Raw genomic sequence first — 18,037 nt, 5'->3', positions numbered from 1 at the left:
TTACATTTGTAACAATCACTTCCAGGTGATGCGAATGCACAATTAAATTTGAAAAGTCACTTTTATTTGGATTAATTCTTTTTTTTCTTTTCCCTCTGGGGGATCAAATCTTCCAGAAAACTGAGGAGCGAGTCTCAACATTGATGTCTTTTAGGCAGAGAGCTTCAGTGACAACCTTAAGTTATTATTGTATTTGCCTTCAACAGACTTTTATTTAGTTTGGATACTTTTGTTTGCCAGGTACTCTTATCTAAATTAATCAATTCAAAACCCAAATCATTCTGTGATATAAGTATTCTTGGCCCCATTTTAAAGATGAGATAATTAAGGCTTAGAGAAGTAATTACCTTTCTGAAGGTCACCCAACTAGTAATTGGATTCAGTTTGACTCCAGAATGTGTGTTCTTAAACTCCAAAACAGGAGTGAGTCACAATTTGAAATCAGATCTTTTCAATCCTGCCTTTCCCTTTTTAAAAAGCCAGCTGCACAGTAAAGCTGACAGCAGCTAATTCCAGGTTTGTGTCCAAACTCTGAGATATTATGATGTTAGTCCATAGTCGTCCTTACATTATTGGCTGGTAGCTGTAGTGTTATCATGTGACAGGCTCAATCAGTAAGCCATCACCTTCAATATTATCAGATGGATCAATGGAGGCATCATCAACATAAACCTGTCTGATAGTCTTCTATTGTTCTTAAGAGACCTGATATATATTCTATGCAAAGATTACTACAAAAAGGTTTTTATCATTTTATTAAGGGATTTTCTACAACAATATCAGGCTTCATTTCCCTCAACAATGCTTTGTTTTGATAAATCTTTTGCAAATACAGCTGGTACCTCTGTATGGCTGACTCAATGGTTTTTAACCTTGGCAGCACATTCAAATCACCTATGGACTTTTAAAAATACAAAGATGCTTGGGTCTAACTCCTACAGATACTGAATCATGGGGTCTGGAGTGGGGGCTGGACATGGATTGTTTATAAAGCCTCACAAGTGCTTCTATAGGCATGTAGGATTGAGAATCAGTGATCTAATTCATTACTTGGCAAAGAATTTGAGAATATCTTATTTACTAAAAGAGCAATTGAAGGAAGCAAAATCCCTCCATAAGTCCTATAGTGAGTCCTTGGAAATAAAAGTGGAACTCATGAGCAGCTTGAGAAGCTGTTGCTTGGGCTATCCAAATATTCAGATTTGACCCTCAGATAATGAAAAGGCAAGAAATAAGAAGCCATTAGAGCATGGTACTAAGTGGAATTATGAGAAACCATCTGTAAAATGTTGTGGGGTTTGGAAGGACCTGTTCTTTTTAATAGACATTTTTGTAATAGAAAACAGAGTAATGGAAATAGCAGCATATTTTAATCTATCTGCATTTCCTTCAGATAAAAATAAAATAAAAGGGAAGGGCATAACCTTGCAAATGTATCTTGATCTCATATTATTTTTGCAAGATAGACAGATATGGGGCCACTAGTCAGCCCAACTCAGGGCTAGCTATCAAATCAGAGCTCACTCTTCAAATCCCAGCACTAATCGAGATGATAAAGAGCTACCTTTAGATTAATCCTGCTCTGGACTTTAGACGAAAGATACTGCAGTTTAATTACTGAGTGAAATTCACTTTGTCTGATCTGCCTGTCTTTGCTGTAATGTAATCAGCATCACCCCCATCTGAAACATGGGGCTGTGAAGTCCAAGGACCTGTGTGATTGGAGGATATAAAATGATGCTCAAACAAGCAGCCGCCGTGCAGTAATTATTCAAACCTTGTTTTCATCTGTATGTCATTCTCCTATTGGCTTGTCATGACAGCAACTGAAAAAAGGATGGGAGAGCATGTGATTGAAAGGGAGAAGGAATCAGACCAGGTGTGGGAGGGAAGAGCCAAGCTATATAAAATCTTAAGGCTAATTAAACTTGGTTTTTCTTTAATATATATCCCACTGGCTGTTCCTGATCCCACAAGTCCAAGCTAAACCATTCAGCTGATATGTCTGTCTGCAATTAAAATCTCCCCTTCAGTTGAAGCTCTATAGTTCTTACTTCTCTGAAAATAATTTACTTTTCTGTTAAAACTGGCAATTACTTGACACATTTTTTTCCTATAAGTCTCACTGTAATTTTTAGAAGTTAAACTCAATAAGAGAAGAGGGTTGCAAGTTTTCTTCTGTCAGAGATACTGGCCTTTTCAGGCATCCTTTTTAGGTTTGCGTGGACCCACTACCTTTCATATGGGAACTGAATCCAGAAAGGTACCTGGCTTCCCTGTGAACTGTTACCCCATCTTACACAAAATGTTTAAAGTAAACATTAGTCCTTTTGTTAGAGAGTGGCTGAGCCAGGATTTGAACCAAGATTTGTCTGACTCTGGGCCAATCTCTTTTGACTGTACTCTCCTTCCTCCCTTTATTCTCACTAATTTATGGTTAATACCCCTCTAATTGACTCATTTAACACATTGCTAAGCACCTCCTATATGTGTTGTGTTATACTCCACATATACATTAGTGAAACCTGGAAGGAAGAATCACCTAATATCTATCTTCAAAAGCTTTTAAGTTTGGTGGTTCGGTTGCTTTTGTGGCTTTTATTGTATGTTAACATTTTTTAAGTTTATTTATTTATTTTGAGCGAGAGAGAAAGAGAGAGAGAGAGAGAGAGGGAGAGAAAGAGAGAGAGAGAGAGAGAGAGAGAGAATCAGTGGGGGAGGGGCGGAGATACAGAGGGAGAGAGGATCTGAAACAGGCTCTGTGATGACAGCAGAGAGCCTGATGGCAAGGCTTGAACTCACAAACTGTGAGATCATGACCTCGGCTGAAGTTGGGCGCTTAACCAACTGAGCCACCCAGGTGCCCCCGTATATTGACATTTTAAATCCAAAGAGCAATTGGAACATTAAGAACAAGTGCAAAATATGAAGTCCAAAAGGTCTTTTCTATTTCCGTGTTTTTTTCATAGTATCACAAATCTATCCATCACCGCAAAATCTCAGAATCAGAATTCCCAAGAATCTTAAGTTCTTATGACTCATAAAATATCAATCATCAAGTCCTGTCAAAATTTGCCATATATGATCCAACATCAAGGCTCCTAAACATCAATGTTAAGCAGGCAAGCTATGGAATCAGATGACCTGGGTTTGAATTCTGGCTTTATCACTTATTAACTGTATAACCTTGAAAATTTTGCTTAATCATCATCTTTAAAATAGAAACAATAAAGTGACTTGCCTTTTAGGATTGACATGCAGATTAAATGTGTTAATGTACATAAAGCACATAATCCAGTGCCTAGTACGTAGTAGGGGCTTAATATTATCCTTTCTTCCTTTACAGTGTCTCTAGAACTTTTCATTTCTTTTCTATCTCTACCAATGCTACCAAGGTCAGATATTTATCTCATAGTGCCTGGGTTATTGCAGTGGTTCTCCCTTTCTCTTTGTCATTATTTCTGGGCTTTCCCTGTTTCAATTTATTCTGTCTACCATTCCCAGTTACTTATACTAAAATGTCACTGTGATGATGCCAGTGCCCTACTTATAAGCCTTTAATAGACCTCTTTTGCCTATAGAATAAAGTGCATTAGTCAGCCCAATATTCAAGGACCCCTTCACATTCCAGACCTAACCTATCTTTCCAACATTATTACCTATTATAATTCCCACTAACTTGTTTATTTGTTGCTCCCAAATATGTCTTTCCATTTTCTGCTTCCATGCCTTCTCTCTTGCTCTTCACTTAACCTGAGTCTTATCACTTCCTGAATCTTACACATTTTTCTTAGTTCAAGTGTATTTTTTCACTGTAGTGAAGCTTTCCATTGTCAGCCTCGATATAAGAGGTGATTTTCTCTAAATCCCTATTCTGAATACTGAATTGCCTTGTATTGCAATTGTTTTCTGAGGTTATTTCAATAATTAGATATTAAGTATCTCAGACACAGGTCAGTGTCTCAAACATAATTTTTTCCAGTGGCATCCAAACAAACCCAAACATAAGTATACAATGAATATATGCCAAATGAATAAGAGGTCTCCATTTGGAGTTTCTTCCTTGCTCTAACCACCTTTTCTTTCCAACAAATCACTTTGAATTTTGTCCTTTATTCATAGTGTATGTCTGTGCATATTTTGAAACTTCTCCCTCCTTGCTCCCCTTCTCTGATCACTCACTTATAATGCCTTTCCGTTCCACAGCCATCATGCTATCCCCTCACCCATCGTGTTCAGTCAGGCTGCTAATAGGCTCTGGTTTTTCTGTTCTAGTTCATTCTGTGCTAACTACATCAATGCTAGGGTGATACTTGCTTATCTATAGAACAGAGATGATAGAACCTGCTCTTTTTATTTTTGGGAGTTGTCAAAAATGATAGCATATGTATATAGATATGACATTATTTAACAGTATATGACAGTATTTTATAAACTGCAAAAAGCTTTATAAACATAAGGTATAGTTTATAGTGCCTAAATATCTTCAAGTAAGCATGCATTCATGTATTAAATATGTACTTAAAATATTCTGCACATTGTTGGAGCTTGGAATTGAGGCCTCTGGCTGGCCGATGAGCTCACAAGTGTAGGCTGTGTGCTATAAGTCTTTTACTAACACCACAAGGATCTCTGGCCCGGTGAATGGAGTTCAATAGTAATTCTTGCTACAAGTACAAAAAACAATTAAAACAATATCAACAGTAAGGTTTGATGAGCTGTATCATATTTCTTGTATCTAAGTAAGATATCCATGTCTATCTAAGGATTGTTCCTTCTGCATTCATGGATTTCCTCTTTTTCCATCTAATCCCACCCTTCTTTTGAGCAACTCACATTATGTAGCCTCAATCTATCTACAGGGCAGATGAGAGTCTTCCTTAAAAGCCCTTCACTAAAAAGACTCTATTTTAATGTTTTGTTTTGTTTTTTAATCAGCAAATAGGACTGTTCTTTAGCAGACCATCAGGAAGAACCTTAATAATTCCTAACCACCCCTGAAACAGCATGAAAAATGAATCAAGCTTATCTTACAACACAGAGATCAAGATTGTGTAAATTATCTGACCATGTGGATTTTCTTCAAATTTTTGAGCCAAAAACCTAACCAGAGGACAATATTTACGATAACACCATTCAGACGTTGGTCCACTGCCTAGATCCAATTTTTCCTTAGGTGCTATGTTTCTATTAATCAGGAGATGAATTGATGGACAGTGATGGTGGCTTAGAACTTGAAATCCTAGTTCCTAACAACCCAGTACTGCACAGAGGCATTTCAACTTTATTTTATTATTATCAAATGGAACCAGGACAGGCAGATCAGTCTTCATTCCATGGTTTCTAATGGCAGAGTGGGCCCAGAATGTTCCACAGGAGGTTCAGTGGCAGGCAGGCAATAAGGGCCAGCCAGCCTTATATTGTATAGCTTACCTATGTTGGTTTTAAAAAAACAATGTGTCCATATTCTGGAAGCACATACCTTTATTGTCCCTGAATTCCTGTGGACATTATCAGTGGATTCATATTCCCATGAATTTTCTATTCCGTGAGATCTTGACCTCATGGCTCTAAGTTTTGAGATTTTGATGATAAGCAGTAGGTGTCTTCCAGACTCCTTTCTTGTTTTCCCCTTCCTTACCCCAATTCTACACATCATCCAGCTGCCACCAAAATACTCCCTTGCCTAACTGTCACTCTCTTCCAAGGGGATCTGATATACCAGAGGCAGCAAAATCTTTATTCTTTTCTACTGGCCTTTTGGCTCTTCCCGCTTGTTTGGAGTTTTGAGTTAAATTTTTCAAGTTAATATTTAACTCATGAGATAACTGTTTACAAAATTGTTGGTTGGCAATCAGGGAGTTTTTCCCCTGGATTAATATGGTTAAAGTTTAACTTAGTGGAACAGCTCATAAAAAAAATAATAAATATATGTATATAATTAAATAAAAGTATTAACTCTAGGAATTTTGCTGATATGTTTTCATGATTCAAAATGGAATATTTGTTCTAATCTAGATAAAAGAAAGACCTTGGTTACAGACCTGGCAAGCTGACTGTGGAAGAATTTAAGTAGAAAGGAACGCCAGAGTCTACTCCTGGGTTGCAAATGACATGCAAATAATGAGAACATCCCTTTTTTTTTTTTCTTAAGAAAATACCCTGTATTCATATTCTTGGTAATATCACATTCAAAAGAAGTTGTTGGGAATCTCTCCAAACAGCATATTTGGCTAATTTTAGGCTTTGATAATCCCTGTGCTTTCTTGTGATATTTTGTCATATCAGTGACCTTATATGTTACAATGTTATCAAAACTTAGAGACAGATGTGTGGTGAAATGACTCTGTTCAGGTATTGCTCTTCGGCTGTATTCATAAGTCAGAAAGGGCTGTTTCTTCTCCTGAGATAAAGGCGAACTCAAGCTTCATCTGTCGATTGCTAGAGCATATATTGTGTTCTTATGAGAAATCTTCATGCTTTTGCTAGGGTTCACGGGCCCAACCTAGAATTGAAATCATATTCAAGTTATTCTGGGTTTTCATCTTTACTTCTTGCAATGTAGACCTCAAAGATCAACTGTTGGAAGAAAGTGGGTGGAACAGTTAGGTAAATCTGGTAAGACTATGAGGGGCTGCATATATGTGCATTTCAAGTTTAACATGTGCTCTGAAATTCTGTGCCATTGAAGATACTCTGTGTTTTGGCTATATGTAGAAGTCTACTTAACTGGTTTCTACTCAAAGGATAATTGTCAGTTGTTAATAATTTTTGCTGTAAGAATAAATGAGCTTGAAGCCATTTATTTAGAAGAACCAGATTTTCTGCTCTATTCTGCATTTCAGAGTCATAAAGCCAGACATTCAAAATCTGGATATCTCACAAGCACCTTCTAAGATTGTTGTTTTGCCAAATATGCTGTGTTTATCCCAAGTCAGAAGCCACTTAAGGTAGAATTATAAGTAATAAATTTCAAATTTGAAGAGACTTAAATAGGTTTTAAGTGCCCAATAAGGTAGGAGGAAGAAGTAGAAAGAGAGGTGTCCCAGAAGCTAGCCACAGTCTCAAGTAGGAGGAATTTGTTAACCATGTTAAGTCGCTGCTGAGAAGTTGAGTAAAATGAGAATGAAAACGTGCACATTGGATTTGGCAACAGCAGACATGGTAGAGTGGGATGGAAAAAAGCCTTGTTGGATTGTGTTGAGGAAAGAATAGAAAGTGAAGATACGGTAATGGCTCATAGAGACAATTCTTTCAATAAATTTTGCCAGGAAAGGAAGACAAATGGAAAGTAACTGGAGAGAGACTTGGGATCAAGAGAGTATCAAACAAAGATATGCAAAGCATGGTGGTTTCTTGTCTTGTTTTATGCTTTGTCTTTGTTTGATTTGCTTCCCCAGTTGAAAAACAATACGAATTAGAATTGAAGCCTCAAATCTGGAGTAAGAGATGAAAAAGGCAAAACCGGCCTGGTAAAATGTGAAAGGTATTGGCTGAAAGTCAACAGATTTTGGTTTTAGGTCAAATTCTACCGGCTCCCAGTAATAAGGCCCTAAATACCATTTCTGTATCTGCCTACTTATTTATTGATAGCATGCAAAGTCCATTTATGATATTCTAGTTCCAGAAAGGAAAAAACAACAGACATATTTCCAGAAACCCTTCTTTAGTAGAAATAAAATTTATATTGTTTTTAACCACTTACAAACTATTATTTAGAAAGCTCTCACATCTTGTTAGTTAACCCTCACAAGACTGCTACAAGGTAAGTGGCTATATTGTTTTACTTAATAGATAAGGTAACCAAGACTATGAAAGATTAAGTAGCTGGCAAAATCGTACAATATGTAGATAGCAGGAGCAGGGCTGAAACTCTAAATTTTAGACTATAACTCAAAGATTCTTCCCACCTCATAGTGCTCCCTATTTCCCCTGTAGTCTTTTGTTTTGTTTTGTTTTGTTTTGTTCACCTCACTTTTCAGTGATTCCCCTTTTTTCCATTTTTGGTCCAGGTTTCTATTATTTATATTTCTTTCCATTCTACTTCTCCAGGGATTTCTGAGTATGCCCATCTCCCTAAATATCCACATTTAAAAGAATTTTTTTACTGTTTATTTATTTTTGAGAGAAAGAGAGAGCACAAGCCGGGGAGGGGCAGTGAGAGAGAGGGAGACACAGAATCTGAAGCAGGCTCCAGGCTCCGAGCCGTCAGCACAGAGCCCGACGTGGGGCTTGAACCCACAAACCATGAGGTCATGACCTTAGCCAAAGTCGGACACTTAACAGACCAAGCCACCCAGGCACCCCAATATCTGCATCTCTTCATAAAACAGAACCAAATGCATAGGGTTAGGGGGTCTGCATTAAGTGCATAGGAAGAACAATCCTACACCAAAATCCGATACTAGTCTAGTGATATTGTGTTGCCAACAGCCCGTGGAAAATCAAGGCTTTGACCACAATGGCTAGTGTTAGCAGTGGAAACTCCTTCATAGTATCTTGTCATTTGGCCCTTACTAGCTTTTAAATCCAAATGGAAAGGGAAGAGCAAGAAAGTAGGAGGAGAAAATGGGAACTGAGAAGAGAAGAGATGGCACAGAGGGGTACAAGTGTTGCTTAGTGCAGGCCCTGCAGACCAAAAATTATTGTGTTTCTAACACTATTGATTTTTTCAGCAGCTGATATTTCAATCTGGGTGCAGTGTGTCTGTGAGTCTACGCACACTGTCAAGAAGAAATATGATAGTGTCTTAAAAGATTAATAATATCGCTGGTCCTCTGGAGGCCTGTCTTAATTCACTGGCCTGTTCCCTGGCATGTACTGTAATTTATCTAGTCTGATTTGAATAGCAAATGGCAATCGGCTGCCATTAGGGAAATGGGCATCATTCTTATTGATCCAGCATGGGCTGGATTTTATTTAAGGAGAACTGCAAAATGTTATTACCTTCAGGAAGAGAAGCTGAAAAGGGAGCTTTTCCCTCGTGTATTTTGGAAATGTTCTACCTTTAAAAGGGGGAATGGATTGTGGATTTAAGAGAACAGAGAGAGATGATGATCCTATTGTGTGAACAGGGACATGTACAGGCTGTTTTCAGCATAATTGTTTACCAGCAGGAAAGAGTGCTCATGATTATGAGAAAGAGGCCATGGTCTCAGAGGTTAGAACATTGGAGAATTAGTCAGATCTGACCTGTTTCCTTGTCCAACTTTGTGAAAAGCCCCTAGTTGCTTAGAATCCACTTGTCAATCTGTAAAATGGGCTAAAAAATCTACTGGGCACAGATAAGGTTTGCTTAGTGTTTGTCTTACATCCTGAGAGCTTGGATAAACGGTGCTATGGAATAAAACAGAAACAACAAAGAGGGTCTGTCTGACATTGGAGGGTGGGGTTTCAATATTTATTATTGTTCTTCACTTAGAACTCTTGAAGGGACAGGTTATGCGCTGAGTGATGCATGATGAACTAGCCTCATAATTCTCATTAACCATAACAGGCATCTCTCAGCTTAACACTGAATATATTGACTTTAATGTTCACCTATTAGTGGCAGATCCAAACCTGCACTCTTACCCTGTGCTACAGAATTGAGGAAAGCCGTCAGCCTTATGGTAGCAAGTGTGGGAGACAGACCCAGTCTCTTAGCCTACTCCTGACCCCCTTTGTCACAGGGGTAGGGGTTGACAGTGCCATTCCCATTAGAGCTTTGGAGATTAGCTGTGAAGGAGCACATGCACACCCACCCTGTTCCTAACCTCTTTCAGCAGCCACTGAAGGGGAAAAAGGTATGACAGAGGTGGCTAGAGGAAGTGCTCGTTGCTACTGAAATTCTTCTCCATTCCACCTCGGGTTGTTATGGAAAGAAACGATAATGTGCTACAGGAAATGGCCAAGTATAAAAGCAATAAAATAAATTGAAAATGACTTTGTTTTTTTGAGCGGCAGTAATTGCTATATGTTGTGATGTTTGCATAAGGAATTAGTTAATGTGTAGCAGAATGGCATGTGATACTTTTTATTTGCCTGATGACTATAGTCTCTGAGTGAATGACTTATTAAGGTTAATAAAGAAAAATTTGCTTGTGACTTGTAATGATCCAATTGCTAGAATTTAGCATCCCCTTATGCATTGTTGCCTAAAGGGGAGAAGGAAAAAAACCCACACACATTAATGGCCGACTGGCTATGATTTTTTATAGTGGTGTGAGAACAAACAATGTCTTCTAAATTGTTGGTCTGTCTATCTTTCTGCCTGCCTGGGCAGGAACGTTATGGCTTTCTTAATTCTCCTGTGTGATTTATCATCCTAAATTCATTGTTTTGCATAACTCTGCTCAAAATGAAGAAATGTCATTATTTTGCAGCGAAAAAGTTGTCATTTGCATAATGCCTGCCATTAATTATTGTGAGACTAATGCAGTTGTTGATATTTTTAGGGCACAGTGGTACAGCCTGCACCTTGTATAATGTCATTCTGAAAACATTGGTAGTTAATAGGTGCCACAACATTGCACAAATGGAAAAGAAGATGATGAAGAAGAAGGGGACACAATGGAACAGGCTGTGATCTTTATTTAGCTTTTTTTTTTTCCCCTGAAATGCTTGGTGAGGAAAGACTATAAAAGGAAGCGAATAGAGCAGGGAGCTGTGACATCCACGAGAACAAAGGGATTGAAAAGCAGAGGTTTTCTATTTAGGCTGAATTAGTATAACCTGGGTTCCAGCCAGTTTAATGGAGGCAGTCGTGCTCCTCTGTTTGGGCTTACCTACATAACCACAGCCCTGAACAGAATGTAGAGTTGGGCTTTTTTAAACCCAAGCTAGGACAAGGGCGTGCTCTGAAATGTGCTTATCATGTGGGAGCGTTCTCTCAGCCAGGCACTTGGCCCAAGTCAAGAGGACACACCACAGTTTCATGGAAGAGAGCTGATGACCATGCTTCTCAGGTTTTTGATACACCAGTCTGCTGCACTTCACATATGGCAGCATTGGTATCTAGAGCCCTAGCTTTCTTTTTCTGTAAAAAGCAGAAGAATGCAGTAGTAGCATGTTAGGGTGAATTTTTTTCCTACCGTTCGTTGCAATAGAACTAACTTTTGCATCTGATTCTTTAGGGCAAGAGCCTACCAAAGCTTTCTATTTCACAGGTAAATGAAAGTCAGTTATAAAAATTCGATCAGAGATGAAACTCATTACACTGAGTCTGGGAGGCATAAATATTACAAATGTACGTAACTGTTGATCTTTTTAGTCATGGGAGCTTAAAAAAAAACAGGCTCACATCAAATAGAATTTTTTTCCTAATTTCACTGTTTCATGTGTATTATAAATTTAGATCTTTCCTCTTTATCATTAAATTTAAAAGACATAAAAGAAATGGAGCCTCAAAAGTAGGTCTAGTTACTAAGACTGACCAGAGATATTTAGAAAGAAGATATTGCCCTTCAATGTTTAAAGCCTAGCAGTGTAAACTCTGCAAAATGCAATACTTTTCAGATTGTAATCCAGATTCGAATGACTATCCCTTGCCCCCAGACTGACTACTATTTGGCAACCTCCTTAAAGCCAGATGATGCATGTAAGGGGGCCACCGGGATGTGGAGGAAACCATGAGAGGCTGTCCCAGTTTGTCTTACAATAAAACCTCAGCAGAATTCAGACTGGGATCCTTTTGTAGATCTCACTTTGGATTTTAGAATTTAATCTGCATGTGTTCAGTCCTGGAATATGTAGAAAACACACATTCTGGGTTAGGAAAATTTTAATTCTCTGCAGTGACATCACCATCATAAATTACCACATTTGGGGTTGTAAAAAACAGATGAGTCCATGCGTCAATGGAGACCAGTCTCACTTTTCCCTTTCTTTTGGAGAGAAGGAAATTGTCCTAACAGCCCAAATTAATATCCTTTGACTATAATAAAATCAATACAAGTACACAATTTTAAAACATAAGAAAGAGGTCCAATATGGTGGTGGGGGAGATGGAACACGGACAGAAAATTAAACAAAGAGAATTGCACTTCCTATAGTGTACTAGTACAACACAGGTGGACTCATCCTTAATCCTCTCATGTTTGTGGCCTGGTAATGCCCAGGGTCTATCATATTCTATATATATATATATATATATATATATATATATATATATATATATATATATGTAAAACTGCTATGTATAGATGTATATGAATAGCTGTTATTAAATTAACAAGTTATGTCATGATTAGGTGACCAGCTCTTCTTGGCTAACCCAGAACTTTCCCTGTTTTAACACTGAAAGTCCTACATCCTAGGAATCTTCTCAGGTAAACCAAGGCAGTCAGTTACCCTAACCAAAAGGGACGCTCATGAGCCTATTGATTTAATAGTTGTGTTGTATATTTCATCCTATATTTGAAAAGAACCTGCTATTAGGAACTATTTTTTATAGCATCCATTTGCTAAAGCATTTTACCTAACTATAGGAGACTTGAGTAAAGAGGTGTAGAATTGCATGCATTGAGTGTCTAGCACTTTGATCAGCAATATTCTGGAAAGTAGCAGTCTCATAGTAAATAATCAGCATCAGCTCTGATCCCCTGTGTTCAGGAAATAATTTTAGAGCTCAAGTCTTCCATAGAAACAGGGTAGGAATCCATATGTTAGCTGGCATGATTTTCATCACCTAACATCTGATAATCATGTCAGACTGGCGTTCTTTAATACTCTCCGATTACTGCCAGGACTTCTAACTTCTCTATCCTTTGCTTTGGAGTTTTTCTCCTTTTACAGCCAGACATTCTGCTAAGAACTGAGGATAAAAGTTGGATAAGACAGAGTCCTTCACAAGGAGTTCTTCAATTTAACCTGTGGGGGGGCGGGGGGGGGAGAAGCTGCAGGAATGAATTTTATATAGTATATGTCTAATTGAGGCAATTTCTTTATTTGCTGAGATCAGTTAATACTATTGCAAAGCTTAAGACATAGAAGAAATAGCACTTAAAATCGTTACTGTTTCTTTCATGGATTGGTTTGTTCATTTGTTTAATAAACATTTATTGAAGCTCTACTATCTGCTCAGCAATGTTCTGAACACTGTGGATAGAAGGATGAGTCATACTTGGTAGTTTCACAAAATAAAGAGTACAAAAGGATACCCCACTTTCCCTCCAGATTGGGAATTCTTCAAGTGCAAAATGGGCACATAAGCATTCCATGCCAGTCTAAGACACCAGGACCAGGGAGAAATTCTCCCTTTGTAGATTCAAAGGAGATATTAGTTTTAATTGACTATCTAATTTCACTTTACTTTTCCCAAGAACTATATTCTAAGACCTGAGCTGTAGCATGTAGGTGGGTACCCAGATTGGCTTGTGCAGTTGACTGAAAGAACAGAGGTGTCTGGGACAATCCAGGGCAGCTACTACACCATACAGAATAAAAATTTTCTATTTAAAGTTGATATGACTGGGATGAGATTTGGAACACTTTATTCATTCAGTCATTTAATATCTATCAACCACCTATAATGTTTTAGATGTTGTTGTACTTACTGGGGATATAATGAAAAAGTAACCAAAATCCCCTATGAAACTTACTTTATAATGAAAGAAGAGAAAACCAATAATTAAGCAAAAATATATCATTTAAAATAATGACAAGATCTAGGAAGAAACCAAGGGAGGATACAGGGGTGAGAAATAGGGATAGATGATGGAGAGAGTGTCCTTTGAGGTAGGGCAGGTAGAAAAATTCTCTCTGAACAGGGGGCATTTGAACAGAGATTAAAATAATGAGAAGGAGCTAAGCATGTGGTGATCAGGAGGAAGAGGATTTGGGGCAAAGGGAATACATATTATAAAATCTGTAAGAACAACTTAAATTATCCCAGGAAGAAGAAGAAATGTGTGGCTCAAGTGGAGTAAAGCAAAAATGGTCACGTGGCTAGATATAGACCAGATCACAGAGGCCATGGTAAAGACTGACAGGAAGCTGTTAGCAGGTTTTCAAAAGGGTATATGCTCTAGTTTATAAATTAAAAGAGATCTGTGGCTACTCTGTGGAAAATAGGCTTAAAGGGTCAAAGGTAGAGGAGGAAGACTAGTCAGGGGTTATTGTGGGAGCCCAGTATGTGATGGGCAATGGCAGCAGGAAAGGAGTTCAATTCCGAATAATTTGAATGTAATTTGAAAGCAATTGCTGAGGGTCTTGATGTGGTAGAGATTAGAAGGAGATGCACCAGGTGTGGTGAGTCCCAAGTGTTTGCCCTGAGCAACTGGATGAATGGCAGTATCATGAACTCCGTGGAATTGGGAGCTATGGGAGAAATGGAAGAAAGAGCAGATTTGGGGGCAGAGATAATTATGAATTGATTTGGGGCATTTGACTTTGCAATTCTTACCTAAGTAAAGAAATTGAGTAGGCATTTGGATATATGACTCAGGAACGCAGAAGAAGGAATAGTGCTAGAGCTGCAAACCCTTGCTTATCTTTTTTTTTTCTTCACTTTTTTTCACTTCTACATACATAGTCTTTAGAATATAAGCTTACAGAGTACAAGGAATGGATTCTGAGGAGTTTTTGAGGTAAATATGTATCCCCTATGTTGTTTGATGATGGATATAAAGGTGCTACTTTCACTCATTTTGCTGTCTCTGGAAAGTCTCGAATGTATATATAGCAAAGAGGTCCCACCAAAAACATATGAACATGTCCTGAGGACTTACATGGTTTATGATCTCACTGAGATGTGAGACAAAGATAAATTATTGTTTCCATAAGGATATAAGACAGAGGGGAAAGCACATATTCTGTAGTTTATTAATGTAGGTGGAATGCATGTGAGTTAGAAGGGAGGTAAAACTTGAACCCAATTTTGGAAGTGGGGAGAATTTAAACAGGCAGTAAGGAGAATACACAGTATTTCAGAGAGAGAGAAGTCAGGAGAAGATGCATGAAGACATAAATTAACTATCTCTTTGGGGGAAAGCAAGGATGGAGAACAAGGACGGGCACCTGGGTGGCTCAGTTGGTTAACTGACTGACTCTTGATTTCAGCTCAGGTCATAACCTCACGGTTCGTGAGAGTGAGCCCCACATCGGGCTCTGTGCTGACATAGTGGAATGTGCTTGGGATTCTCTCTCTCCCTGTCTCTGCCCTCCCCGCTTCTAAATAAATAAATAAAAATAAAGGATGGAGAACAAGGAAACTAGCCTGGCAAGAGCAGAGTTTTTGTGCTTGTGAAGTTAGGGTAGATGAATTTATAAAGGTTGAACTTGCCCAGTAGCACACTGGTCCTCATCCCTGGGGTATTTCAGAATCACTTTTGGAGTTTAAAAATGTGGACGTCTGGATATCACTTCCGGAAATTCTGATTCTATAGGTCTTGGAAAGGCCCTGGCATTTATACTTTTCACAGGATGGTTGTTCCGGAACACATCTCCTTCCTAAAGCTTTGATTATTTCCTAGAGAAAACAGTCCTCCTGGACTCCCAGGTAGCATTGCCTCCAGATACCATTCTAGTACGGGCTCCCAAGTTAGCTCTTCTCGTTTCCGAATGTTTACTTCCCTACTTATGCAGAAATTGAAGTTTGTAACTTTCTCTTTTAGTTATGCTATAGACATAAGTTGTTTTATTTTCTCTCCTTGTTGATCTACATTACTTTTAGAGAATATTTGAAAAGTTCAAATTTAGTTTGCCGCCATTATCCAGTAGGAACCCAGAAGCCTGCAAATTCATTTCAAGAGTAACTTCCTGCCTTAGTAAATGGTTGCCACGCAACTGTAATCACTATACATCATTTTTTTTAATGTTTATTTATTTTAGAGAGAGAGAGAGCGAGCGTGGGGGAGGGGCAGAGAGAGATGGAGGGAGAGGATCCTAAGCAGGCTCTGCACTGACAGCAGGCAGCCCAATATGGGGCTCGAGCCCACAAACCATGAGATCATGACCTGAGCCAAATTCAGAAGCTTAACTGACTGAGCCACCCAGGTGTCCCCACTTATACATCATTTACACTTAAATTTATAATTCCATTGACTTGACACAGAAACTCGTGATGCTCCACTTTAGCTATTTCAAATTTCCATGGTGAAATCAGAAACTCAGGCTTAAAAAAGTGTGTTTTACATCTGTTGAAATCTCAAAGTTTGGATGTCAGATATTACTCGTATTATTATTTTATTTAAGAAATAGAGACTCTGTTTGCTCAGTGGTGGGGATATGTTTTTGAGATATACATGGCACAATGAAGGAGTTCCAAGGAGAAGTTCTGTTGAGACTATTCCAGGTCCAGGGCTGTTCCAGTGACCTTTGCAGCAGGGCTTCATGGAACTTCTATAGTCCTGGTATCAGATCTTGGCTTTTCTTCACATCTCCACTCAGTTCTTCTGTTGGTAGTAAATGTCCTTGTCCTGTTTTATGACTTGAGATTACCTGTGACCAGTTATGACTCCTCCATTTTCTTTCTACTTTATAATCCCTTGAAGAGTAGCCTATGCCTGGTGGGTGTATGTGTGAGTAAAAGTTGCAGAAAGAGCAGTATCTCTAACAAGGAGCTGTGGGTGCAAGAAGCACCCTGATTATTACATCAAACACTGCAGGGGGAACTAGACTGCATTCAGCTGAACTCCTTGCTTGGCCAAACCTATGATGACTTTTTCCTGAATGATGGACTCTAAGTTTCATGTATTCTCCATAGCATCAGCATGTATGAGACAGATATAATATTGGGGAAATAAATAAGAGTTTGGAAATCAAAATAGGCAAAAGTGGTATGCGGGCTTAAGTAATACAACTTGATGATATGCATTACTATTATGAAGCCTAAATTGAAAGCAAAATTTATGACTTCAGGAGAGCCAGCCATAGTAGCCCTGTTCTACTTCTTAAGATTCCATATCATTAACTCACAGGCCATTGGGATTTTTTCTAAGGAGAGGCCTAAGACTAAAATCACAGACTAGTAAAAGTTTTTGTTTAAGAGGTATCTATTACAACTACCTAGTATCAAACACTTAAGATGTTTGAAAGCAATACATAGTATCTATAAAAATGGGAAAGAGAAGACTCCTAGGTACAAAAATGCCTATAGAAAGTTTAGGGAAGGAACTTATGTTTAGGGAAGGAAATTATGTGTAGATTACTATTTTAAGTAATAGTAATATTTATGGTAAATATTAAATAGTAATATTTAAGTAATATTTTGCTATATAAGTAATGGGCTTTCATTATGGAAAAGTTCAAAAGAAACAAAACTTATTTGAAATTGTTCTTCCCAGAAACAATCACTTTTTTTCCAGTCTTTTTTTCACTAGGTGTATACACATATATCATTTCTTTAAAAATATTTAACTTAGCAGGGTGCCTGGGTGGTTAAGTCATTTAAGTGTTCAACTCTTCATTTCGGCTCAGGTCATGATCTCACGGTTTCATGGGTTTGGGTCCCACATCAGGCTCTGTGCAGGCAGAGCAGAGCCTGCTTGGGATTTTCTCTCTCCCTCTCTCTCTCTGCCCCTTCCCCACTCGTCCTGTCTCTGTCTCTCTCTAAATAAATAAATAAAACAAAAAAAAATACTTAATTTAGAAAGGTTTACTTAAATAATAGATCAACCTTTCCATATTGTTGGCTAATAAACCTTTTAATTTAACAATATTCCAAAAAAATTCTCATGTCATTAAGTAATGTTCAATATATGATTTTTAATAACTACATAATATTCCAACACATGGATGTGCAATCATTTACTTAACCATCTATTGGCAAAGTTTCCAAATTTTCACAATTATAAGTAATGCCATGATAAAAACTCTTGCTTCTAAATCTTTGTGTAGATCTTTGGTAATTTCTCCTACTTTTTAAAGTCTTTTAATATTTATTTATTTATTTTTGAGAGAGAGAAAGCATGCACAAGTGGGGGAGGGACAGAGAGAGAGAGGGAGACACAGAATCTGAAGCAGGCTCCAGACTCTGAGCCATCAGCACAGAGCGCGACACGGGACTCGAATCCATGAACTGTAAGGTCATGACCTGAGCCCAAATCAGATGTTTAAC

The 18,037-nt window shown here is 38.1% G+C and overlaps 1 protein-coding gene and 1 non-coding gene across 5 annotated transcripts in view; both read left to right on the top strand.

The window, feature by feature from the left end:
• Nucleotides 1-18,037, top strand: part of ZBTB20 (zinc finger and BTB domain containing 20) — a 761,798-nt gene that overhangs the window by 378,127 nt on the left and 365,634 nt on the right. The window lies entirely within an intron of this gene.
• On the top strand, nt 4,531-4,675 carry LOC122230856. The gene has a single exon (XR_006207928.1). It is a non-coding gene; the product is annotated as a small nucleolar RNA SNORA62/SNORA6 family (small nucleolar RNA).

Source organism: Panthera tigris, chromosome C2 (assembly GCF_018350195.1).
Source record: "Panthera tigris isolate Pti1 chromosome C2, P.tigris_Pti1_mat1.1, whole genome shotgun sequence".
NCBI classification, from domain to species: domain Eukaryota; kingdom Metazoa; phylum Chordata; class Mammalia; order Carnivora; family Felidae; genus Panthera; species Panthera tigris.
The sequence above is the reverse complement of the archived record's forward strand: the minus strand, read 5'-3'. Positions and strand labels throughout refer to the sequence as shown.